Genomic DNA, 27,340 nt, shown 5'->3' with positions numbered 1-27,340 from the left:
TCTCTATCTGCATAGGAGTTTCCTCCGAATACTCTGGTTTCCTCCCATACGCCAAAGACGTGCTAGAAGGTAAATTGGCTCTTGTCTAATGTATGTATGTATGCATGTGAGAGAGATGGACCTTAGATTATAAGCTCCTTTAGGGCAGGGACTGATGTGAATGTGCACTATGTAAAGCGCTGTATAAATACCAGTAATGAATAAATAACTCAGCGTGTTTGCATCTTATAGACCACAAGTTTCCCCAAAGAAATCTGTCTCTATCCAGTCCCAAAAAGGCCACAATGCCGATAAATCATGAGGGGGAGTGAGTGATGCCTAGAGAAAACCGGGAATATGGGTGGAAATATGTTGCACTTGACAAAGCTAGAAATATAAAGTTTGCGACAGAAATCAGAGTAGTTATACCACACCCTTCATAATGTCATATGAATATTCATGCCAGAGATCAACCCAAGCCATTTATTGGTGCCCACAAACCTAGACAGCGACAACAGGGACCATCATCCTAAATCTAGGGATATCTTTATCCAATATACGATTCAACTCTTCAGCAACCAGCATAACTGAAATACCACATTTGGGTTTAGTTAGATTTTAATAATCCTATAAAGCAACAAGACGGAATTGCTTTATGAGTTGCAGATATACAATTTTGAGGAAAACAAAGCAGAGGAGGAAGCAGTGACTATATGACTAATATGTCTCTTGCCGTAAGCAAAATCCATCTAATTAACTGCAGTTGTTAGCTCTGATTGCAATAAACAAAATACATCCATTCCTTATCATCCAATTACCTCTGCGTGTGATGTCACTCAAACTGGCAAGAATTCTTTTATGCAAGAAATAGCTCAAATCTTCACAGTCCATTTCCTACAAAGGCATAAAACAGTCCCAAATTCTGATGTCCTACACCTGACAGCCCGCGGACATATTTCCACTTCTAAACTTCCCAAAAGCCACCCTGCTCGAGCAACAACCTCATCCCGCTCAGCTTCATGGTAGCCAAGCTGTAGTCTAACATTAGGTTACTATGTATTGGCAAAAAAAAAATGAATACATTTAATGTCAACAATCCCTTCATATCCTTCTCTCAAAGATCAAAAAAAAAAAATGTGACAAGTCTTTCAGCATATGGATTGTTATGCTATCATTCAATACCCACAGCCCTTCATCCCAAAGGTAGGCTAGGCAAGCAGGAGGAATAACATGGCTACTAAGATCATTCTCATGTTCCTAAATGCGGAAACAGTTTATTACCATAACACATGGGTTCTTGATTGCTAAATTATCTTCTATTTACTCACAGCTAAATCTCATCATTTGGTTGCCCCACCTATACTAAACAGAGTGGACAGCGGAAGCTCCACTAGCCACCATCATATTCATAGGCCGGCCTGAATACACGATAGGATGCAGTCACTGTTCAGGCAAGCAATTTCTACCTGGCTCAGTGGATTTTGAAATAGACTTTTGTCCAGCCCAGTGCTGCTTGCAGGGCCACAAACCGCTCAAATTTCCTTCAATTCAGCAGTCAACAGCCAAAATCCAAGCCATCTATGGGAAGAGTCTACAAATGTAATGTAACTCTGGTACATATATACTCACAAATTATATGCAGAAAGGGCCGGTATGCATAGACTTTGTGCCTGCTTTAATGGGCAAATGCAGTTAACTTTCAGATCAGTTTGAGATGATCCTTCACAGTTCACTGACAGGTGCATTTAAACTGCAGTGGACCTACTTTTGCCCTGTGTTTGAGGCCTTGTTCACACCAAAAGCAGAGCAGATAGGCTCAGGTTTCTGAACACGCAGTGCAGTGGGTTGTGCCGCGTTTTTGATGAGTTCCGGGCCGTTTGTGTTAAAAAAAAAAAAAAAAGTTTTTTTTTTTAGCTTAACATGGGCTTTCAGTGCGTTCCAGGCATTTGCATGTGTTTTTGATGCATTCCAGAGCAGGTAAAATAGGGCTTGCTGCAGTTTTTTCACCTGCTCTGAAACTGCACGCTGCGATGTGAACTGGAGCAAAAAAATACCATTGGAATACATTGGACGCAGTTTTGATCAGGTCTGCAACTGCTCTGCACCTGCTCCGCGCTTGGTGTGAACAAGGCCTAACCGCTTCAGGACGGGCGGCCGTATATATACACACATCAGGCTCCTGAAGCGGTTCTACCAAAAACACAGCTTACTGTTAATACTAGACTGATGAGCAGTAAAAGCTTTTAAAGCAGTGACTATGGGAAATCTTTTTGGGTATTGTAGTTTTTGCGGTTTCACAGGCGCACGCAATTTTAAGGCTTGACATGTTTGCCATCTGTTTACCCGACGTGACCCCGTCTTTTATATTTTACCAAAAAATTGAGTATTGTATTTGGTCCTTAAAAAAGTCCTTATAAAGTCCTTATAGCAGCGTTGTCTTTTTGTTACTACTTCAAGAGATATTAATGTATCTTATTTATGCATCACTCAGCTGTAGATCCTCAAGCCATCTCTGAATTCATGCTGACACTGTCCTTCCTTCTGGAGAGTGGCTACTTTTGTTCCCCATGGTCCCCGTGTGTGTGTTGTTAAGTAGCCACAGCTCCAAGTTCACTCCTGTGATGGTTAATAACCTCACATTTAGTTTACAGATTTGTATTGAGATTGTAGTCCATCACAGTCACCCTCCAGAAGGACGGACAGTGTCAGCACCAATTCAGAGATGATTTGATGATCTACAGCTGAGTGATACACAAATAGGATACATTTTTGTTAATAATTAAAAGGTACCTCAATGTATTTTTAAGATATAACTTCTGAGTTTTGTGTCACTTTAAAAGCCTTTGGTCACACTATGTTATTTGGGATTTCTGCTGTGGAAATCCCATCTGCCCTGCCACTGTACCCATTTAGGTTAATGACCAGGTGACAGCAGCCACATCTGTATGCAGCAGCCTGAATATAATCTTATGTGATACAATTACATGTGGTTTGGAAGAGATAGCTGTCCCCGGATGCAGCAAAAAAACAAAACTGTTACAACTCTTTCCACTCTAAGGGGCTTAAAGGTTATTGTAATAAGGCCTTTGTTCTTCTGATTTATACCTTTGAAAAGACCTGGAATGAAGTGTTTGAATTGGACTGCATGGCACAGTTTTCACTTTAGGTCCCATGCACACTAAGTATGAGCCTAGCCAGGAGGGTTTTGGGTATTTTTAGTACGATTCTACAATGGTTTTTAGGCCCCGTTCACACCCGAGCATCTGGTTGAGCAATTCCTAAAGCGTGACAACACTCAAGATGAAAAATACCATTCTTTTTACTGGGCCCCTCCACAGTTGCGCCAGCTGTTAACGGAGCATCGAAAAAGTACAAGAACTTCTTATGGGGGCAGAATCATGCATTTTTGGCCCCCCAGACTTACATAGGATCACCTGAAAAATGTGTGTTTATACATGTTTTAGAGTCGCTTCCATTTAAAAGTCTATGGGGCCAAAACCGCAACCTTCTGCTCCTGTACTACAAAGAGCACGTACAAATGCACAAAAATGAAAATGCCTCTAAATTGCCTGGCTACACTAAAGCTTAGGCGAGAATGGGGACTTGGTGTTGCTTTTGCTATGCAACACTTATTTCTCTATACATCTAAGTAAATGGGAATGCAATGTGAAAACCTAGTAAAAGCATCTTAAACGTAAGCAATTTTCCCTGAAAGCATGCTGTATTTGCCTTGCTTCTGTGCCAGATGCTTATTTACAGTTCCCCTAGCTAAGCCATATTTGATTATTTAAATCACCAACTGCGGAAAACCCCAAGTCTAAACACTAAACTCTGTATAAGATAGATAGCTATATCTTTTTTTTTTTTTTTTTAAACAAAATGGCTCCCCCAGCATCACCCAGAGATGCCCTTCGCCCTTCTCCCTTCTCAGGGTTGTGGTGCCTGGTTTTAAGAGGTTATGCCCACCTTATATGTTTAGGTTCAATACCGGTTCACATAAAATTGGATTGGTGTCAGTTGGACTACATAAACAGCAACAAAGCTGAGCATAGCTGCTATCTTTCCATTCTGCATTACAGTATACATTAGTTCACTTTGCTGGATCCCCTGTCTATACAGTACCCAAGTGAATTAGAGCTGAAGCTAAGGGAAAAGCACAGCATGCTGCATTTTATTTTAATGAGTCTTTTCCGAACATTTAATTCAGACACTTCTCCTACTATCAATACTGTGTCTCCCCACTGTAAGCCTCCATTCCTGTTCTTTTCTCCCCAAAACACATGATGGGGAGAAATAGGCGAAACAACAGCTGCGTTTACAAGCCCTTAGACACTATGCCATTTTCCTCTTTACATTTCTCATGAATATGAACGCAGGCAGCTTAGGAAAAGAAATATATTCAAGGCACACTGCTGCGAGCTCTGCAATCCCATAATTACTGCATGTCACAGATGCACTTTTCTGCAGATAGGTACACAATTAGACACTCTGGTGCAAATGGCATGCTGAACAAGAGCTGTGATTGCAAGGAGTTCTCAGCACACCCGCAGTTGGTATAATAAAGGAAAAGCGCACGGCCAAAAGAAGTGTGTGAGAGAACAAAAAAAAAAAAAAGGTAAACAAACCAATCGAATAATGTTCCTTTTATTGTGGCTAAGGTATGATGGGGACTAATTAAAAGGTAAAATAAAACCTACAAGGCTGCAGAAAAAAGGTTTTAAAAATCGTAATTTATTTGCGCAATGAATTTATTAAGCATAAAAATATTCCACAGAGCTTTACAAAGAAAACTGAACCAATCACAGCAGACGCAGGTAAGCGAGTGCAAAACACACTCCCCAAAGCTGGTCATAATTTAGAAATGTGATTGTTTATTGTACTTTTGATTACATTTTTCACTAAAATCACAAACAAACAATGATGGTTTGGATCAACCACAAGAAAATGGGACTGCTGGCTCTGCCTATCTAGAGGCAGAGCCAGCTGTACCCGCCCCCTCCCCGTCTGTTCCGCCAGTCAGCGCTGGCAGATCGGAGAGGGGAGAGGGCAGAGAGCCGTGACAGGATCGAGAGGTGAGGGAACCCGGTATGTGTTCTCTCACATCCCGATCTACTGAGCTGACCTGTGTCAGTCTCATTGTCAGGTCGGCTTAGAACTATGAGGTGAGTGGAAATCACTCATGTCATAGTTCTCCTTTAAAGTAAGCTTACGGGTTTAGAAAAGCTAAACTCCAGACACGAGTACTTTTTTCCTGCATATTCTTCTAACATCACCAGGAAATGAAACGAAGATTTAAAGACTGAAATGTGTGCAAAGAAAAGTATTTTCTGTTGAAATCAACAATTACATTATTACAGAGAGCCTGAGAATAGCATTGGGTTGTGGATGAGACTCTCAGCCTGCCACGTCATTTCCACTGAATGTATTCCACGCTTGGAAGTCTTCATCTCCCATGATTGTAAAGCCCCAATCACACCAGGGCGACAGCGCTTCAGCGCTTTTTTCACGCGTTTTACAGGCATTTTCTGTTCATATGTAAGAGCGTTTTAAGGCATGTTTTCAGCTCGTTTTCAGTTGTCCAATGAAAAGCAGTCTCGGCTGCAAAAACAAGCAAAAAAAACCCTGATCAGCTCGTTTCCATTGAAGTCTATGGAGCAAAACGAGCTGATACGCGCCACAAAAGAAGCTCAAGGACTATTTTAAACAACAGGTGTATTGTTACTCACGAACGGTCCCCCGAATACATGGGATTTTGATTTGCATGCGTTTCAGCAAAAACAAAACGGAAGAAACGTCCTGGTGTGAACGGGGCCTCACTCTAAAGAACATACATGCTACAGTACTGTCGATCTGATGCTGGTTTCTCTACCTAGTGAGCCATAGACCTGCAGCAGCAGCAGCTAGTGAAGTCTGAACAGCCGTTACTCCCATTCTGCATGCTTGTTCTGGGCAAGTAACCCACTAGGTTATGAATCCAGAAGAATGTGCATGCTGTTGTTACATAAGAATCCTATACAAATACTACATTCTAAAATCTGGTATTTGAATTAGCCTATTTTCTGCTTCTTAGGCACTGAGCTAAGTCGTAGAAGACATGGAGAGAGTCATATTTGAAAGTGAAAGTACTGTGTTATTCCCAGAAGTCCAAACGCAGATTAGGGCATCTGGAAATAAGAATATGAACTGGGCATAAGCATGCACAACTAAAAACACTGAGCTCCTATCCTGCATGCTTGTTTCTGGTCAGTGAAGACAGGATAGGGTTGATAGTCCCAGAATCAGCAATTTTAAAACCAGCCACAGCAGTTCCCATTGGTCTGTTGTAGATCGGGAAGTGAGCGAGCACATACCGGCGCTCGCTCACTTCTCGATCGTGTGCTGGCAGAGAGCCGTGACAGGGGAGCTGTAGCTCGCGGTATACCGAGCTTTGGGTGACGGGAGGTCGCTAGTTTTTGTCCTTCCGTTACCCTTAGGAGAACTATGGGGAAAAGCCCTAACCCCATAGTTCTCCAGTTCACTGGACCTTATTGGTGCATCACTCAGCTGTAGATCCTCAAATCATCTCTGAATTCATACTGACACTGTCCTTCCTTCTGGAGGGTGGCTACTTTTGCTCCTCATGATGCCTGTGTGTGTTGTGTAAAGTAGCCACCAATCCAAGCTCACTCCTGTGATGGACTACAATCTCATGTTCCGTTTACTAATTTGTATTGAGATTGTAGTCTATCATGGGAGAGAGCTTGGAGCGGCGGCTGATATACAAAACACACAGGGATCATAGGTAACAAAAGTAGCCACCCTCCAGAAGGAAGGACAGTGGCAGCACCAATTCAGAGATGATTTGAGGATCATCAGCTGAGTTATACACAAATGAGATACATTTATGTTAATAGCTAGGGTACCTGATTGCATTTTAAAAGTTTAGTGTCATTTTAATGAACAATAAAGTATATATTTTTTGTAATCTCTATTTCCCAGAGAAAAACTCTGCAAGCAGAAAAGCAGAACATGCTAAATCCATTCAGACAGTAGTAGAAAAAGGAAACTGAACCCAAGGACACAAAACGGCAATTCCAAATAGCCATGCACTTATGTTTTACCATAATATGCATCTTTCTTTGCAAATATGCACATTTTGTAAAATGCATTGATGGGTGGGCATCAGCCTGGAGGAGTGAGCATTGCTAAGCAAGCTGTATTTGCATGCCCAGCCCCCTGGGTAACATCCACATGTAATGTTGAGCTTCTATGATTGAAAGAAAACCATTGAATTAAAGGATCGGGTCCGGGATAGTAAGGTTGGGGAGTCAAGTGATAGAAGAAACTGGACGTCCTCCAGCCAAGAAAAAGGGTGGGATCTACCTGACTTGCTACAGCTTATTATGCACACTGTGAGAAGCTTACAGTGTACAGTGAGATCCCAGTAAGAGCCTGTACAACTGTGCAAGACAAAAGGTAAAGCTGGAGTTTAGCTTTAAAAAGCAACAACATACGCTAGAAAACTTAAATGCATAACAAAAAATGTTTATAAAAAGTTATTTAAAAAAAAAAAAAAAGAAGATTACCAGCACATGTAGTTTTCAACTAAAGAAAGGCAACATTCTGAAAGTCACTAAAAAACATAAATCATATTTATTAAAATAATATTAAGGGTGCTCCACAAGATCAGATTTTGAAGTCCTCTGTCTTATTTTATGCACACGGAAGCTTTCCCAGTAGCCCAGGCTTCAGTGAAAGGCAGGTCAACGGCAATGTAAACATTCATTTGAGTGCACACACTGATTCCAAGCAAAGCTGCTGCATCTTTGGGATGCCAGTAAATCAAGGATCCTATTACAAAATCAATTACTGCAGCGCACTTTAAACCGTACAGAATCTGGCGATTGCCACATGATACCGGATCCTTTTTTGTTTTGTTTTACAAGGTCAGGAAATCTGCTCCGACCCCAAACCTTCCTCCGTACCCACAAAGAAACCCTAAGTTTTTATCATCCATTTCGACTTATATCAGTAAAGAAAGCTGGATGGTTTACCTTTGGCTGGCTAAGGCATTCGAAGGAGAGCCTCTGCAAAGGGTCTGATGGATAGCTGCAAGAAAGCAAATCGGAGCAGCAGGTCGAGCGGCCCAACCTCTTCATTAAAGAAGAAATGATGCTGCAGCCACAGCCACACATTGACTTGCTCAGACGACGAGTTCTTTCCTTAGGAAATCACCACTGCTATTGTCCCACATGCACTCTCGGCTAGCTGGCTGCCTCATTACGTAGCTCCCTGGCTGAAATTAACTCTGATCAATAGGAGGGGGAAAAATGTACAGAAAGGAAGAGAAAAAAAAAAAAAAGGAACAACCGATTACAGTTGTTGAAATAAAAGCCGGTCACCAAAGTGCTTCTGTGAACACTTCAACGGCAGAATCCTTAGTGTACGGTATCAAGGTTCAAGCTAAAGCATCATTTCTTGTAGAAGTCATGCGTTTCTCTAGTTGTTCAATGTGCATTTTCATAGCCTCTCAAGATGAAATGTACACTTGGGAACACAGCAGGTATCCTGATCTGCATTAGCTGACAAGAGAGCTGTCCTGTTCAGATGGTATAGCTCTGCAACCTATCCAACCTGTTTCCCTTTCAGTGATGGTGTTCTCTAAGCCACGGCCAACAGGACTCAGCCACACCCCTTTCAGCTGTCCCCAAGTACCCTGTTCAAGAATGATCAGCACCTCAAAGCAATTGCTGCTTCCGCTGCCTTCCGTAGCCGGAACACAGGGAACGCTTCACCATTTGTGCTCATTTATTTGCAAGTCACAGCAGTTGACCTTTGCCGACTCCAGTGGTCAGGTGGGACCTGTCAATTACACACGGCATGCGTGATACTGGCCTCGCCACTGAGCTGCTCATCAATTTGCGGTAATAATTTGGCAAGTGCAGTAAGTGCATCAATAGCTTCTATACAGCCTGACATCACAGTTTACATAGCTGCAAATATTTGTTGACTTTGGGGGGAAAAAATGAAAGTAGAAAACTATTTTTATTTGTATTCTGCTTTACAGGGTATAGTTTGACATTCTGGGTTTAAAAAGAAAAAAAAAACAGCTGCCACGCTTGGAGCTACAAGCAATACGTCTCCTTAGTTCAGAAGCACAGATTCAAAATAGAGCATTCTGTGGTAACAGAAGAGGATCACAACAGAATTCCACTGGGATAAGCATTACAGAAATGGAATGAAGGACGAAATAAAACAGCAATTCTGATATGACCAAAGCGTATTGGAAGATAAAAGCATCACCTTGCTGTGCCCTTTTGCTATTAAAATGAGTTCATATCCGTCTTTAGAGTAACTACAGCCAGGGCATGCCGAGGTGACGGGGAAATGAAACACTCTGGCAATTGGTACGCTGGATGCAAACAAGCACAATAATGCAGTAACCTTTTACTCGCCTGCTGGAGGTACTGTCTGCTGCATAGAATTTTAAATCCTCATTCATCTGCAGATGCAATTCAGCTGCTTTTGCCAAGGACTTGGCTTTTCTCTCTCTTTCGCTTCACTGTGCTGCTTCTAGAGGAGCTGCTCAAGAAAAGTGCCGATTGTGTGGAAAATTTAAAGTAATACCAGGTGAAAAAACTTGGATGGAAGGAGGTGGTTAACCAACTTCTGAGAAGCAGCGGCTGATTGGAATTGCTTATGTCGCTTACAGTGTTATGAATCGGAGATGTGCCTGATGTTTTCTGGTCTTCCACCGTGCCGATACAGGAAACCCGTGTAAACATGGTCCATCAAAGTGCAAGGATTAAACACATATACACATGGAAATCTCACAGCAGTACCATCTGTTTAACTTACAAAGCAGCAAAAACGTTATGTTTCGCTATGTGTTTGTTATCAACTGTTAATATAGGAGAAAAACATAGCACGCAATATAATATGTTACAGTGGCATAAGACTCATAAAAGTGATACTTAATGCCTAAACAGAAGTAGAATTATGTAGATTCTACAAAAATCACCTAAAAAAAAAAAATCACCCAATATATACTTCAATTGTTAAATACATTTCCTTGCCTGTAGGATTAAAAAAAAATAATAAATACGCTTAAGCCTCATTCACGCGAGAAAAGGCCGGCACGTGCAGCATCATGCTGCGTGCACGGCCATATCGGGCAGCTCCCATCAAGGACAGGTGCTGTATGTGATTAGTACGCAGCCCGTCCTTCTCATGGGAGTACGCGGCCATACACGGCCCTGCGCTCACCCGCCCTGCACGTCCTTGGGGGTGCGGTGTCCGGACACCCACACCCATACGGACCTGCACTTGGGGTGAGCGTAGAGTGATGCAGACCACCGAACTGCTCCCGTCATCAAGATCCTTTCGGCCGACATCTTCACTGAACGCCGGCCTAAAGGATTGTTTAGTAAGGTTTGCACCACACTAATCACCACTGGATCACAAGGGATCATGCCTCAGCGCCTTCTTATTGTTAGGCCCCATTCACACCTATACGTTTAGGTGCAATTAGGGATTCCGCCGTCAGGAATTTGCATTTTCCTGCAGCAGGAATCCCTAATCTGGTGTTTACAAGCAAAGGCTGTCACCTGTCACCCATTCAAGTTAATGATCAGGTGACAACCGCTGCATGTAAACGCCTGCACACTGCATTTTATTGCATGTGATGATTCATTTCTGACCACGTGTAATCACTCTCCCTGAACGCATTGATTGATGCGTCTAGGGATAGTGATTGATTCCTAACCTCATGTAGTCATATCACATACACTATATTACCAAAAGTATTGGGACACCCCTCCAAATCATTGGATTCAGGTGTTCTGTGAAATTTACTGGCTACTAAATATTCTACGGTGAACTGTTAGTGGTATTATAACAAAGTGGAAGCAACTGGGAACAACAGCAACTCAGAACCGAAGTGATAGGCCGCGCAAAATGACAGAGCGGGGTCAGCGCATGCTGAAGTGCACAGAAGTCGCAAACTAATCGCAGAGTCAATAGCTACAGACCGCCAAACTTTGTGTGGCATTCAGATTGGCACAACAACAGTGCGTAGAGAGCTTCATGGAATGGGTTTCCATGACCGAGCAGCTGCATCCAAGCCTTACACCACCAAGTGCAATGCAAAGCATCAGATGCAGTGGTGTAAAGCACGCCGCCACTGGACTCTAGAGCAGTGAAGATGTGGTGTAAAGCACGCCGCCACTGGACTCTAGAGCAGTGAAGATGTGTTCTCTGGAGTGACGAATCACGCTTCTCTGTCTGGCAATCCGCCAGGAGAACGGTACTTGCCTGACTGCATTGTGCCAAGTGTAAAGATTGGTGGAGGGGCGATTATGGTGTGGGGTTGTCTTCCAGGGGTTGGGCTTGGCCCCTTAGTTCCAGTGAAGGGAATTCTTAAGTCATCAGCATTCCAAGACATTTTGGACAATTTCATTCTCTCCCAACTTTGGGGGAACAGTTTGGGGATGGCCCCTTCCTGTTCCAACATGACTGCGCACCAGTGCACAAAGCAAGGTCCATAAAGACATGGATGAGCAAGTTTAGGTGGAGGAACTTGACTGGCCTGCACAGAGTCCTGACCTCAGCCCGATAGAACACCTTTGGGATGAATTAGAGCGGAGACTGCGAGCCCGGCCTTCTCGTCCAACATCAGTACCTGACCTCACAAATTCTGGAAGAATGCTCAAACATTCCCATAGACACACTCCTAAACCTTGTGGACAACCTTCCCAGAAGAGTTGAAGCTGTTATAATGGCACAGGGTGGGCCAACTCAATATTGATCCCTACGGACTAAGACTGGGATGCAATTAGAGTTTATGTGCGTGTAAAAGGCAGGTGTCCCAATACTTTTGGTAATATAGTGTATCATTACATGCGGTGTTCCAATGTTTACATGCAGCGGCTGTCACCTGATCATTAGCTTGAATGGGTGACAGCTTTCACTTGTAAAACGACAGATTACGTATTCCTGCTGCAGGAAAGCGCAAATTCCTGATGCAGGAATCCCCAATTGCACCTAAAGATACAGGTGTAAAACGCTGCCTTATTGTATGTGTATTAGTGTGTGCATTTCTGGCTGTGGGGTGTGCGTGTGTTTGGGAGGGGGTGAGGGGGGGGCGTATTTCTATGTGTGTGTATTTCTATGTGTGTGTATTTCTATGTGTGTGTATTTCTATGTGTGTGTATTTCTATGTGTGTGTATTTCTATGTGCGAGTAAATGTGTGAGTCTATTGGCACTCTATGATTAAAATTAAAACATGTAGACAAAACTACACACATACTGACACTGCACACACACATACACATGTATACATAATAATATGATACACACAGAAACATTAACACAAATACGGACATCAGTTACAGAAATCCTGACAATACACAAACCACCATAAAAAAAAACATACCGATATTGCATACAAAGAAACCATCACAAATGCATACCGACATTAGAAACACATGTAACACATAAACACTGGTATCGTATATTGTTAAATTCGATTTTGAAGTATGAAATTTGACAAGCGGCCCCCAGGGGAGAAAAAAAAATTGTTCAGTGGCCCCCGGGGGAATTGAGTTTGAGACCCCTGCTCCGGAAGGAAGGACAGTGTCAGCACCAATTCAGAGATGATTTGAGGATCTACAGCTGAGTGATACACATATAAGATACATTTTTGGTAATAGTTCAGCTACTTGAATATATTTTTAAGATTTAACTGCCGAGTTTAGTGTAACTTTAATGTGCAATGAACCAGAACTAGCAAGACACTATTTAAAGTTGTTATACACAGCTTTTTAACCCAATTGAGTTTTATCCACTTAACCCAGAGGAAGGCAAACCACGGCCCTCCAGCTGTTGTGGAACTACAAATCCCATGAGGCATTGAAAGAATCTCACAGTCACGACTCCCAGAGAAAGATGCATGATGGGATCTGTAGTTTCACCAGAGCTGAAGGACCAGATTTTGCCCTGACTAAGGTACCGTTCACACCAGCTCGCCTGCTAAATCTGAGAATTTTAGTGGACCGGCTTGTGTGTACAAACTGTACACCCCACTCAGGTCCCTGCACAGTGTGCTGCTCTGTAGGGTGGTCAGCATGTCTGCATTTATTTGTAGTGAACTGCAACGCAGATCACACCTGCATTGTGGCGTTAACAGGGCACAGAGAAAACATTTGTTTTCTCTGTGTCCTAGCAGTGACTTCTGCTGTTGATTAGCTGAGCAATGGAAGTCACGGCATCTAGTGTGAACAGGCCCTAACTATACATTAGGATTGATTGTCGACCAACTTCAAAAAAACGTTTTTATTGCCATTTCCCATTGGGAGAGTTCCCATCTCTTTTGGACCCAGGTTCAGAGTGTTCAGAGTGTCACATGGACAAAAGGTGCTGAAAAACTCTTTAAATGGACAAAGAGACACTTTCTTCTAGTAAAGTGAAGAAAGGTTCATGGTTTTTAGGTCCCAGTGACACCTGTACCCCACACCTTCTTTCTTGTGCTGGTTTTAAAGGGATAGGAAGTGAGGGGAAACCTCCCAGTGGGATCAGTCAAGAATAAAAGCTGACAGAAGATTACCGATCAAGATTTTAAAAAAAGGAGCCAAAGTTAGGCCCTAATTAAAAATGATTAAATTTAATTGTTGGACATTGTAGGGCAGCTTCCTACAGTGAATGCAAAAATGCTAAACCTAGAAAAACATTAGTGAAACCTTAGCACAGTACAAATGATAAGAAATGACTACATACAAGGTCCAACATAATCATCCAAAATTTAGGATGAATGGCCATAGAGATGGACACTGGTGATCCAGTTTGTTGCAAACTGTAACCTAAACGGTGTACAAAGTTTGGAACGATCCCTGAAAACATGCATTTCAGGAGGAGGCATGGGCTACTTCTGCTGTCTGTCAATATGTTGTGAGGAGAGGAAGGGCCACTGAATGCTGCGGCTATACTGAACTTCCAGCTCCCTGCTGTACCAGAATGACACCAGTTCAAGTGTTGTGCCTCGACCACCATAGGCCTGGTTCACACCACCATAGGCCTGGTTCATTAGAAAAGTGCTTTCTAATGCCCAACACAAGAAATCCCATGATTTTCAATGGCCATGGTTCACACCCAAGCAGAAAAACACCAAACGCTTGAAAAGGAGCTTCTTTGGGCAGTTAAAAGTGCTTTTTTGCCCCATAGACTTCATTAGAAATGCCCAAAAACATGCAACAAAAGCATGTTGCACATTTCAGTGAGCGTTTTTGCGTGTTTATACGTGTGTTCTTCCACAATGGTTTATGAGCTGCCAATCAAAATGCACGTCTTAATGTACGCGCGTTAAAACGTGCACACAAATGTGCACAGCGCGCATAGATGTGCAAATAACCGCATACTGTTAACGCGCGTATAAACGCGCAAAAACTGTGCAGCCTTACTCTGCTGCAGCATTCACAAAGTACAGTATAGTGATTACCTTTGTGCTACAGTTTGTGAATGGCACAGCCAAATGTAGAGGGTGGAGGCACAACAATGGAATTGGCGTCGTTCATAGACACCGTCCCAAAGCTGTAAGGACTTGGAAGTTCAGCTTCCGCTGCATTTTAGCATAGCTTGATTGAGCTTAGAGAGCTCCTAAAAAAAAAAAATTAAATAAGGACACTAGGGCTGCATTCGGCTAACTAATCGATTTTGAAAATAATGGTTAGCTGCAGCACTAAAGGACACTTGTCCAACAAGAGAGTAAGTTCATAAAATGTTCGCTCTCTCGCATACAATAACTCAAGGCATTAGTGTGCACTCTAGCAAGGCAGGCCAAGACAAAGTAGTATGGACTCAACTAAAACTTTCCAAGGTAGCCAGCGTCCCCATAGTTCTTACGTTCTCATGTTTGACTATTTCCTTATTCTCAGGTATTTTTTTCCAAACACAAATTTGTTCGGTTTGAATACCTAGAAACACTGGTACAATTTCACTATATGTACAACAAGTCAAGGAATAACTGTGAATAAAAAATAAGAACCTTCGAAAAGAGAAGTAAAATAAAAAAAATAAAAAACCCACCTGTAAAAACAGCGGTGTCTGGAGTTGGGCTTTAGTCCTAAAGTAAACCATCTACATTGGAGATTATAAATTCTCTCAATTTTCAGTTCCTTTCAAGTGTTTTATTTGTCTCCCCAATTTAAAAAACACACTCACAAACAGTCCCTGTACAACAGAGTGTGAGAAGCAGCAGCAGTACAAGGTACCAATGTGTTCATGTGCTGACAAGAAACATGTTGATAGGAGGAAAAAGCAGTTACCGAGAGATCACTGTACTGCTTTCTCCTTTCACTGTCCAGTCACACAGTGGGTAGGGGGGGGTTCGCGGTAAAAAAAACGTGCGACAAACGCGCGTTTCCGAGGGCTACCTGGCTGTATCCCAATGGATACGCGCGGCAAATACGCTCCCAAAGAAGCTCCTGTACTTCTTTGGGCGTAGGGCGTTTTGTAGCGCGTTTATAGGCCTGCAATACGCCCAGGTGTGAACCATACCCATAGGAAATAATGGGATTTTGGTGTTTGAGCGTTTTTCAGAGCGTAGGAACGTGCTACAAAACGCCCAGGTGTGAACTGGGCCTTAGGGGCTATTTCTTACCCCACAGACTGCATACTGCCACAAAATGCTATGCGTGGCAAAAAAAGCTCATATACAGTCACCCAGTAATCAAATACTTTTAGTGGGTTAAGGGGTAAAGTTGAGACGCAAGCTAGAGTCAAAAAAATATTGGAAAAAAAAAAAAAAGACAAAATGAAAGCACATGCAAAACTATTCTCTTAAAACTGGACTAACATTTCAAGGCTAACTAACTAGTTTATATGGGTTACTAAAACCAAGGTAAAACTTTTCATCCAGACACTGCATCCATTTTCGATGATCGTTTTGTGATACACACCAATTACAACAATGAAAAGCTCGAATATTTTTAAGCGAACGCATGACATTGACAAATGTAGGCGATAAATGTTATGGGAGGAAAAAGTGTTTACCCAGGACAGCCAATATTGGCGGATTTTCAGAATGGCGCAGACCAGGCAGAGTGATTATATTTCTGGGACATCTAAATCAAGGATGTGCATTAAAAAGTCCCAGTTTGGGAAGAGTTAGTGTTCCTGGAGAAATCAGCAGTACAGCACAGGAAGGAAATATGAAGAGCAAAAGTATGTCATCAATTATTTATAACCTGGATTCTGTGTGTCAGCTACTTTATTGTAATATTGATCACGAGGATGTATATACATGGGGCTAATGATATACACACCGGAGGTATGCGCCATCAAGAAAAAGAAAATATATCTGGATGAGAAATAGTGGATAAAGAAATTAGATATGAGTATTTTAGGCTACTGGATATGCCAGCACTTACATATCTCACCTGTAAGAAAATACTATTAAAACCATTTCATTCTTATAAACAACGCACCATCACAGTATTCTTTAAGGGGGCACTCTGAAAATAAAGCTAACAAAAAAAAAAAAAAGACGACGAGCCCATATTTACCGGTGCGATCCTTAATGCCGTATCTTTGTTGTGTGTAAAACTGCCAGATGAAATGAGATCTAGGCATCATTGCTGTGAGACAGAGCAGTGCTCTCCTCCAGGGAAATAAGCTCAGCAGTGCTCAACAGCTTTTCCTGATCACAATAAGTTATTTTTCTTCTTTAGACACTGGAATGAATTGCAGATATTCCAGGTTGTGATATCCTTCACTGAAATATAATGAGATTTCCTCAAAGGCTGGTCTTGTACAAAAGAGCATCAGACCAAGAAAAACACATTTGGAGATCTGTGCAATCTAGCAACACATCTGCAAAGGCCCAGAAAGGCCTAAAATCAGCTACTGCAACGCTGAACATCTGCAAGATATCCAGTGTCATCTGAGCTGAGTGACAACACAGCAGACAGGAGTCATGTGAAGGCAACAGACATGTTTGTGCAGAAGGTTATCAAAGGACATATCCCATATGCTGTGAGACTCCCCCAAGATACATTCACGCTATAGAAGTGCTGCAAGGTATGGCTTCGTCACTCACAAAAAAATTGAAAATACATGGAAGGGAATTTAACAATCTGAAGCAGCTGTGCATGGCAACCAATCAGCTTCTGTCTTCTGTCTCATTTTCAGATCTTAAAAAAGGAGAATTATGAGGTGAGTGATTTTCACTCAGCCTCATAATCTGAGCCGACCTGTGACAATGAAACTGTCACAGGTCGGCTCAGTAGATCGGGGAGTGAACACATACCGGCGCTCGCTCACTTCCCGATCTATCCCTGCAGAGAGCCGTAACTATCACTCACGGCTCCCTACAGGGATTCCCCCCCTCCCCGATCCTCCAGCGCTGACTGGTGGAACGGACGGGGAAGGGGGCGGGTACAGCTGGCTCTGCCTCTAGATATGCAGAGCCCGCTGTTGCTCACGCAGCTGGGTGGATCCAGACAGAATTGTCGGGATCCGTTCCGACTGCGGCGTCTCAGTATACCGTGAGCTGTAGACTTCATGGACACCTGTAATTGTGTAAGTAATTTAACAATAGAGTCTGAATCTGATGTGACAAAAAAAGCTTGACCACGCCATATCCGTTGAGCTACGAAAAATGTTTCTATGTGCCCTGTTCACACCATCATACCTCCCAACTGTTCCTCATTTGGAGGGACTGTGCCTTGTTTGGAACCAACTACCTCTGTCTCCTCCCCCTCAGTTGTCCCTTTGTTTGGTCTGATGTACAAATATCTATGAAAAGGTTCCATTTACCTACCAAAAGGGTTATTCTACACACAGGGCCCATTCACACCACATCCAGATCATCTCCAGACCAGAAGAGACTGTTTCCAGACCCAAAATGCATCCTAATGTATCCCTATGCTATTTCTGGCCTCTGTTCACACCAGCGCAGTCCGTTCCAGACCAGACAAATACTGCATGTCTCATTTTGTCTGGTCTGGAAAGCATTGGAACTGCGGGCAGGTTCACACCATTTTCCAGGCCAGATGTGGTCCAGAAAATGGTGTGACCCTGCCCTAAAACTTTAATAATATATCTTAATTATCTTGCTTGCCATTTCGAAAAGCCTGTAAAAATGGTTTAACCAATCTTTGGAATTTACATTCTTAATGGCCAGCATAACTGGGGCCATGGCAGGGGTGTTTCTATTGCCTAAATACATTGTGGGGAATTTATCAAAACTGGAGCAGTTGCCTGTGGCAGCCAATCAGCACCATCCTTTCATTTTCAAACCTTAACTTAACAAACTGAAGAGGGAAGCTGAATTGGTTGCCATAGGCAACTGCTCCAGATTCGTCTGCTCCAGTTTTGATAAATCCCCCCATTGTGCTGGAAGTTGTCCCTCTTTCTAATCTCAGAAAGTTAAGAGATACACCAATCAAATGCAGTGGTGTGCAGCAAAATGCAGCTCAACTGACATGATGTGAACAAGCATGAATGTATGCTGTCAAATACACTTAACCCTTTTGAAGTATATTAATCATAAGCAAGCTTTGGAAAGGCTTGTCATTGAGCACTAGAATTTTTCAAGATCTAATTATGGGATAGTTCCCTTGTCCCCCTAAAATTGAAAGATGGTTTCCCTGAATGGGAAAAAATGAGGCAGAACCAGCAGTGTGACCATTACAGCAAGGACAGTCAGCTTATATAGCAAAGAAGAACATTCCACACAAAGTTACATGACATTTTTAAGAGTGTATTGCTCAATATCAACAATTCTAGTGCTATCAAGCTCCAATCTGTACATGAAAGGTACACTCAAACAAATACACATCTGGAGATAAGCTACACTTAAAAAAATCACTATGCTGTACAGAGAGCAGAGCTGTGAGAGGGGCCCAGCAGGCTCCACCCACCAGCAGAACACTACAGGAGGGGGCGGATACAAGACCAGTCATACTGCACAAGGAGACATAGCAGAAGTGACTGGTCTTTATTACAGGAAGCTCCTGCACAGAGGCAAAGATTCACACTGGATTACTGCATAGATCTGGAAGAAATACCCACAGCACACCAAGATTAAAGAATACACATGACTTGTATTTAGACAATATTTGATTATCTTGGACTCCAGCTTTAGCAGATATAAGCAACTCGGTTCACTGACAAAGACTGTACGCTGTGTAAAACTTTTGAGCCAGCTGAACAACTAGAAACCACGTGTGGCAAGCTTAAAGGAGAACTATGAGGTGATTGATCTTGACTCAACCTCATAGTTCGAGCCAACGTGTGACAATCAAACGGTCACAGGTCGGCTCAGTAGATCAGGAAGTGAGCAAACGCATAGCGTCGCTCGCTCACTTCTCGATCTTGTCCCTGCAGAGAGCCGTGACTGTCACTCACGGCTCCCTGCAGGGATTCCAACCCTCCCCGCTCCGATCCTCCAGCGCTCACTGGAGGAAGGGACGGGGGAGGGGGCGGGTACAGCTGGCTTTGCCTTTAGATAGGCAGAGCCAGCTGTCAATCACGCAGCTCGGTGGATCTCGACAGTAATGTCGGGATCCATCCCGGCTGCGGCGGTCTCAGTATACACTGAGCTTTGGGTCACGGGAGGACGCTAGTTTGTGTCCTCCCGTGACCCTTAGGAGAACTATGGGGGAAACACTTACCCCATAGTTCTTCTTTAAGACAAAATTAACTATCATGCAGGGATGTGTGGGGAGTTCCATGGCAGGTGAGGCACCCCTCTGGGCCTGCACCCGTCCCAGGCCCAGCCACCGAGCTATGCATGCAGGAGGGAGGGAGGAGACAGGGAGGCATCTTCCTGTCACACACTTGCTCATCACTGATGGGGCATCTGGATAGATGCCGTCAGTGGGGTTTTTTCTATCTTTTTTTATTTTTTATTAGGCAGCTTGGACCAATGGCTGTTGAAGCTCTGGCCTTGTTTTGTTAGGTTACACAGAGCTGCGGGGAAGCCGGCTGCTGTGTAACCTAACATAGCTATCAAAACCAGAAGAAAAGCACCGCCTGTAATTAACAGGCAGCGCTCTGACCATGACAGGTTACACAGCGGGGAGGCCATCTCCCCTGTGTAACCTGTTAGAAGCTGACTGCTGATAGCTTTTTCTTCCATAATGGCAGGTGAGACTCGGCTTCGCCTGCCTCCCCAGACCACATTTACCTGCTATCCTGTCAAACAAAAATATCACTAAAAGTAAGCAATGCCTAACGGTAGCACAAATAGCACTGCTCAGATCCCCATCTTTAAGATAAGACATGCATGGAAAATGTACAACACATAAAGAACACATTAAACTAAAATGACAGCAAGGGACCATTTGCATATACAATATAAACCCCACTTATTTTCAGACTGCGGTAATTGACTGAACAACAAAGAGCAGCAGGGATATCCTCCTGGCAGCCCACAAAAGCTTTTAAATGGTCATCAACCCACTGAAGAAGAGGAGAGCATTTAATACTGTGCTGTGGGAATGTCAGGTGGCTAACACTCACACATACAAACCAGTGTCTTGGAAATCTACCATGAGAAAGACACGCAACTCTAAAGACATAGGAAAATAATGCATGTTCTAGACTAACACAGGAAGCCACTTCCCGAAGCAACCTTCATTTCCAGTGTTTTGTATCCGATGACTGGCAGGTGGTTGTTTCCTTGGCAACCAAGGAAAACCATGCTGCATCACAACTATACATGACCGACTGCTTACAGGGCATAGGTGATTCCATTCTTAGAAACAAGGACAGGCAATGCTAGTTGCCTGGCCTTTTCTTATTTTTATAAACACATGGGAACAAGTATACAGCACATGAACTCCAGATCTGCAAACCCCTTCTGGATTTGCAGCTCAAAAAGCATTAAAACCACTTGATCAGCGTAACATCCAGGCTACTAGGAGTTTCCAAAAAATAAAGCTCAAAAACAGAAGCCCACATTTTTGTATTTTTTTAGCTAAAGGGTACTATAGGATAGATACTGTATCTGAGGAAGGCATCCTGATACTCCCCAGTACTTTAAAGTGACATTAAACTCAGAAATTAAATCTTAACCCCTTAAGGACCGAGCTTCAGATGCTTGTATTTCAGTTAAGGACCAAAGCAATTTTTTCTGTCTGTTTAACCGCAATTTCCATCTTTCGCATTTATTGCACCAACACATATTATATACCATTTTTAAAGGACAAAAAGGGCTTTAATTTTATGTAACATATGGGTATATATGTTCTCATTTAGCACATGACGGAAGCTTAAACCCTTAAGGACCCATGATGAAATTATTCCATCATGGATCCTTATGGCACAGACAACCATGAAGTATTCCCATCACTGGTCCTTAAAGGGTTTCAATTACCCTATTAACAAAAATGTAGGTTATTTGTGTGTTGCTCAGTTGAAGATCCTCAAATCATCTCTGAATTGGTGCTGACACTGTCCTTCCTTCTGGAGAGTGGCTACTTTTGTTCTCCATGGACCTGTGTGTGTTGTAAAGTAGCCACCGCTCCAAGCTCACTCCTGCGATAAATTAGAACTTCAAAACAAATACACTGACTTAAGAGAACTATGAGGTGAGTGATTTACAGCAGAGCCAGCTGTCAATCAGCCAGCTGGGTGGATCTCAACGGTATTGTTGGGATCCATCCCGGCTGCGGTGCTTTCAGTATATAGCAAGCTTTGGGTCACGGGAGGAGGTTAGTATATGTCCTCCCGTGAACTTAAAGAGAACTATGGGATAAAAATGTTACCCCATAGTTCTCTTTTAATGATAGATTGTAATCCATCACTGGACTTTAATCTCAATACATGTAAACTAAACGTGAGATGGCAGTCCATCAATGGAGGGAACTTGGAGCGGTGACTACTTCACAACACACACAGGGACCATGGGGAACAAAAGTAGCCACCCTCCAGAAGGAAGGACAGTGTCAGCACCAATTCAGCGATGATTTGAGGATCTACAGCTGAGTGATACACTAATGAGGGACATTTATATTAAAAGTTAAGGTACCCGAATATATTTTAGAGAGTTAGCTCTTAAGTTTAACATCACTTTAAGGCGCATGCTAAATTTTCACATTGCTGAAGCACTACTTATGCCAGATCCTAATATGGCGAACATTTCTGCCTTGCAGTGCTAAGAGAAGAATATACAGAAGTGTTACATACAACAAACAGATCCTTGCTATACAAACCTTACACTGACTCTGGTGGGGAATACTTCCACTTACTTTTAATACATTTCTTATACACCAGACCTGAAAGGGCTGTTTCCAGTCTGTACTAAACACAAGGCCCAAGTCAAAGTCGACCTATCACACGCTTGTGCAATCTGACCTTATCACATTGATGAAAGATGATGCATAAGTAGAAGTAACCTTCAATAGAGGCTAAAGCTATATGCAAATTCTCCTTCAACCTGCCTCTCAAACCTTCATATTGCTTCTTTAATAAGATGGATAACCTAATGAATTGAGAATCTTGGTAGGCAGGAGGGTGCAGGCTTATAATTGTGACATAAAAAGATGGGACTTGTAAGTAACTTTAGCTGCCTATATATCTGGAAGTAACTTTCGCTTTTTCTCCTCTAATGATCAGTTTGCATTTTTTCCTCATACGGTCAGGTTTTTTGTCAGGTTTACAGAAAGTAAACAGGAAATGATTTTCTGTTTAACGATTCAATGATCACACCAGTGGTCCGATACTGCTGTAAAGGGTGTTATTCTTTGTTTAGCAGGGGAGCACAATAAGAAGCAGATAATGAATAGAATGGATGTGCTGGAAACCCAGGATAGATTGTTACTGGCTAGCGGAACGTGAACTTCCTCATGAACGAACGTCACATATAGGGAATCGTGTTTATTCCGGAAACCTTAGGAAATGGGAGGAGAGGAGTACTGTCGAGTTTATCACAAGAATAGCAAGTTCAAAAACATTGACATACCAACTTGACTTTTTTTTTTTTATTTCCTGTGAAATATTTTAACAGGCAGTCAATTACTTCTCAACGTAACATATTCTAAAATAAAGAAATAATTGGTAGACAGAAAGATAATAGAAGATACAGAAAAATAAAGTCAGGTTCAAATATTTCTTGGGAAAGGCTGCCATAAATTTATTTAAATCCAGGAGAAAAACACACACACACACACAAAGCTGAACTCAAGTAATACATTCATAACAAGGTGTATAAGGATAGCGCTGCTTCCAAAAGTTCCTGAATTATTGTTGCTCTAGTACAAGGGAAAGAACGATGCAACGTCAGTTTCCACACTAGACACAATTCTAAGCACGTAGGAAAGAAACACTGAATCAGCAATTGGCTCTGGCAAAGAAACTTTGTAAAGGGAAGGTAATCGGTCGAACAGCTTTTAGGTTCTCTTGGTGCCTTTGATCCCATTTAAGAGATCCTCAAAAAACACATGTACATCGTTTTTAGCACATTTTTGCGACAAAACAACCAGCTTTTTCTTCCTAGCAACATCTACTCTAGCCAGGCTGCATAGAAATATAGAACAGGTAGGCTATGCCACGCTTGATGTAGAAGAATATGGCTGATGAGGGCAAGAACATACGGTACGATGCCAGCGACCACAATTACAAGCATTGCTGCTAACGCCACAGGGCCTGGGAGGACATTGCCTGTGGAGGTTTGTATTGATTTAGACAGTTCTATCAAGCTGCAGCTAGTCAAAAAAGTTGTCATATTAGACATGACTCAAGATTGCTCACAAAGCACAACACAGAAGACACAGGTAGCAGATTCAAGAAAGACAACGCCAAATTATGTCACAGCAATTATTATTTGTCACTGGCCAAAACAAAAATCACATGAAGCATTAAAAAAATCATGACAAAGGCATAACAATGAGATAGATAGATAGATAGATAGATAGATAGGATAGATAGATAGATGTTCCAGCAGCACTTCGTTTTCTCTGGTGTTTTGTTACTATATATTGGGGGTTGTGGATGGAATCCTTGTTATGTTATCAGCACTAACAATAGGAGTAGTTGTGCGGTTTTGACAGATCTATGTTGGGTTAACTCAACTGTGCCTACAATACTCCAATATGTGATACTAAAAAGGTATCCAGCCGATATCACATTCTCTTACATGCCACAGAAATATTCTATGCTCTAACATCAAACTCTTGCTTGCTAGTCCCTCAGATGTAGCAATTTCATGACTTGGTTTCTTTTTTCCCTTTTATTTTTATCTGATGACCATGCAAATAGCATACTTCCTGCCCTTCCTGTCCCTCGGTGGCTATGCTCACTCACTTCACTGTATCCATAAAGGGTGCTTAAAGAAGGTAGGAAGGAGGATAACATGGTTTGTAATTTTAGTTCAGCTTACAGGGAGCTGCAAGAACACTGGACCTTTAGCAAGATCAATAGGTATGTTATGTAATTTAAAAATAAAAGCTAATGCAGCCACCACATCTAAGGACTGAACTGCATACATTAAAGAAGATGCATCACCAGAAGTTGGAAATGCTTGTTAAACCCACCAGAGGAACCAGCGCACATAACACTTAGTCCCATTCAGATCTGTGAAGAGGTTTTGAAATAAAATTACATTTTTATCTAAGTAAGTGCTGGCTGTAGCTCGACTCCGAGCTGAAGCCCAATTTATGAGCGTTCCTATGGGGGGTGGTTACAGCCGGCATCGAAGCCGTTGCCCTCTCTTCATTCTGCAGCCCTGTGCCTCCTCTTACACCTTCTTTGCACTGAAAAGATTTCAAGAGAGATTAGTGTAATATCTGGCAGCTTGTGTTGTTGCGGGCTTTTGTTTAATTCACAAGAACACAAGCCAATAGCTATTACTCCAGCTCTCTCCCTGAAAGCTGGTGGCTGGGTCTAGGTTCATTCTTTCCCATCAGTGCCAATGAAATATTTTGCAGTACAGAGAAGATAGCAGAGGAGGCACAAGGCTGCAATACATGGCAGAGTTTCAGATGCTCCATCTAGCAGCTTAGAAGCAGGTGGGGGGGGGCAGGGGTTGTGCAAGCTGTGTGCACACTATCAGTAACACACCACCACCAACAACACCTAGCCCCATCAGTCAAAACTGTCTGGTAGCAGCATTTTCGGAAACCAGTGGAGCGAGGAAGTGAGCTTTTTAACCATGCTGCAGATTTTAATGGGACCAAGTGCAATGTGCACAGGGTCCCCTAGATGATTTAACAACTATTTTTACCTTCTTGTGATGCTACTTGTATTTTTACCTTTTATATTACTCTTAAGAATACTAAAGTCCTGGCATGAAATAACAGCAATTTACTGTTTTCATCAGAAATGCTCCTGGCAAACTCTACAATCTACAAATGTTACAAAATAAGACTAGGCAGATTGTACAGCAAATACCTCTGGAATTATGCTATGGTGAGATGAAGAGTGGTGCTGAATAAATCCATGCACGCTGCAGCATGATGTTTGTTAATGCAAATCAGAGCACAAAGGCAGTAGCAGTGAAGTGTTATCTGCAGGACACATACAGACTGCAGTAGTACTATGCCACAGGACTGATTATTTACATATCCATGCACACTCTTCCTAAGCAGCAAGCACAGATGCTCAGTGTAGACACTGCGCAGACACAACTAAATGGATAACTAACCATGAATAAGCTCCAACAGTTATATTCAACATTTTTATCTACTGTATATTTACCCTAATACTCTCCTTCCACTGCCAAGGCTCCTTCTAGGGTTTTCCCCTTTCCTTTATGCAGTCAGTTTTAAAAAGGACAAACAACAAAGTGTTATATGCAACCAAGGAAAAAAAAAACTTATAAGGGGAAAAAAAGGGCTGTGTAGCCATAAGACATTATATTTGTATTCACAGAGCCACCAGATGTCTGCTTCCTGAAATCATTCTGGTGAGCAGCATTTTGTTTTATCGTGATAGCCTAAGCCCATGCTCATCCCTAAAACAGTAGCCATTTCGAACAAACTTTATCCCAGCCACACTTGGGCAGATATTTTACTAACAAAACCAAAGACTTCCAAATAACTGAAAGAAAAACTTAAGACAAAACATATAGGCCTAGGTGATTTGGGATTCCTGCAGCACATCTGTAAGCGACAGTTCGCACATACTCATACGCGATATTATCACATGCGGTACGGAATAGACCACTGTGATCTATTCCAAACTGCATGTAATCATATTAAATATGATTACATGCACACTGCTGCTTACAGATGTGCTGCTGTCACCCGGTCTTTATATTGAATAGGTGACAGCAACCGCATCAAAACCCTCCTTTATTTTTAGTTCTAATTCATTCAGGTATGTGTTGCAAATATACTGCAATGTGTTTCCAAAATGTCTCTTCCGAGTCACTTACCCTTCATATTATCACTTCTTCCTCTTCCATCAGCGCAGCTTCCCCTAAAAACTTCCGGCCAGGACAGCCGAGCACACTAAACGTCACCATAGCCCGTGATCATGATCATTCCTTTGCGTCCTTAACAGAAAACGCGTGCATGATCAGCCTAGGACAGTAATGGATAACTTTGTTGAGCCCTAGTGCCCATACTGCGACGCAAAATCAAAATTTAAAAACTGCCAAAACATAAAATAAGTTTGGTATTTTGTTTTAGTTTGGGCACTGGGGTTTAAAAAAAAAAAAATGTTCAGCATCACTGCCTTTTTAAATTTTACATTTAAACTCTTATTTTTTTACTTAATTATTTAATTTTAATTTTTTTTAAATGTATTTATTTTATTATATTTTACTTCGTTTTTTATATTTTTTATTGATTTTACTATTTTCTACTATATCCCTTATTATTTAAATAATTTTTTTCTTTTTCGTTCACTTAACATTATTGCCATCACACAGGCGCTAATAAGCCCCTGTGTGATACCATTTGGAACTGACAGGTTCTCTTTATTGAACCTGTCACCTTCAATACAGGAGTTTGAGCACGGTACTGTGCTGGCTCTCCTGTGACCACAGAGATGGAAGGCAGCGAGTACAGCTCTCCCGTGTCAGTTTTCATGAGGAGCAGTAGAGCACTAATGTCCTCCGCTCTGATACCCACTCTCCATCCTGAACTACTTTGCCGTGGTCCAGGGGGCCCCGAGTAGGGCGGGGGACCCTGAAAACCACGTCGGGGAGGGAGGCAGCCAGGATCACTTGTACTAAACAATCAGCGGCTTCCCCACCACTAAATGTAGGAAAACAACCCATTGCATGTCCTGGGCATCAGGCGATTGGATTTTGACACCCCTGCCTAGGCTCACATGCCACCAGAAGGGCATCTGAGTGCCTTCTGCGGCACACGTGCCATAGGATCACCACCACTGGCCTAGAAGTTTAGCTGGCAGTAAATCACTGTAGGAGGAACTTGT

General features: G+C 42.4%; 1 protein-coding gene across 3 annotated transcripts in view; it reads right to left on the bottom strand.

The window, feature by feature from the left end:
• FBXW7 (F-box and WD repeat domain containing 7) overlaps nt 1-27,340 on the bottom strand; it is a 175,584-nt gene that overhangs the window by 141,797 nt on the left and 6,447 nt on the right. Inside the window, exon 1 of one of the 3 annotated variants that reach the window (XM_018567031.1) lies at nt 8,013-8,093. The exons of 1 other annotated variant lie outside the window; for it this stretch is intronic. The gene's annotated coding sequence lies outside the window, so the exon portion shown is untranslated. Of the gene's footprint in view, nt 1-8,012; nt 8,094-27,340 lie in introns of those variants that run through there. One more of the 3 variants, XM_018567030.1, reaches the window with a different exon arrangement.

This window comes from Nanorana parkeri, unplaced genomic scaffold (assembly GCF_000935625.1).
Source record: "Nanorana parkeri isolate BGI_ZX_2015 unplaced genomic scaffold, ASM93562v1 scaffold1001, whole genome shotgun sequence".
NCBI lineage: Eukaryota > Metazoa > Chordata > Amphibia > Anura > Dicroglossidae > Nanorana > Nanorana parkeri.
Note: the sequence above shows the minus strand (reverse complement) of the source record. Positions and strands in the feature narration are given on the sequence as shown.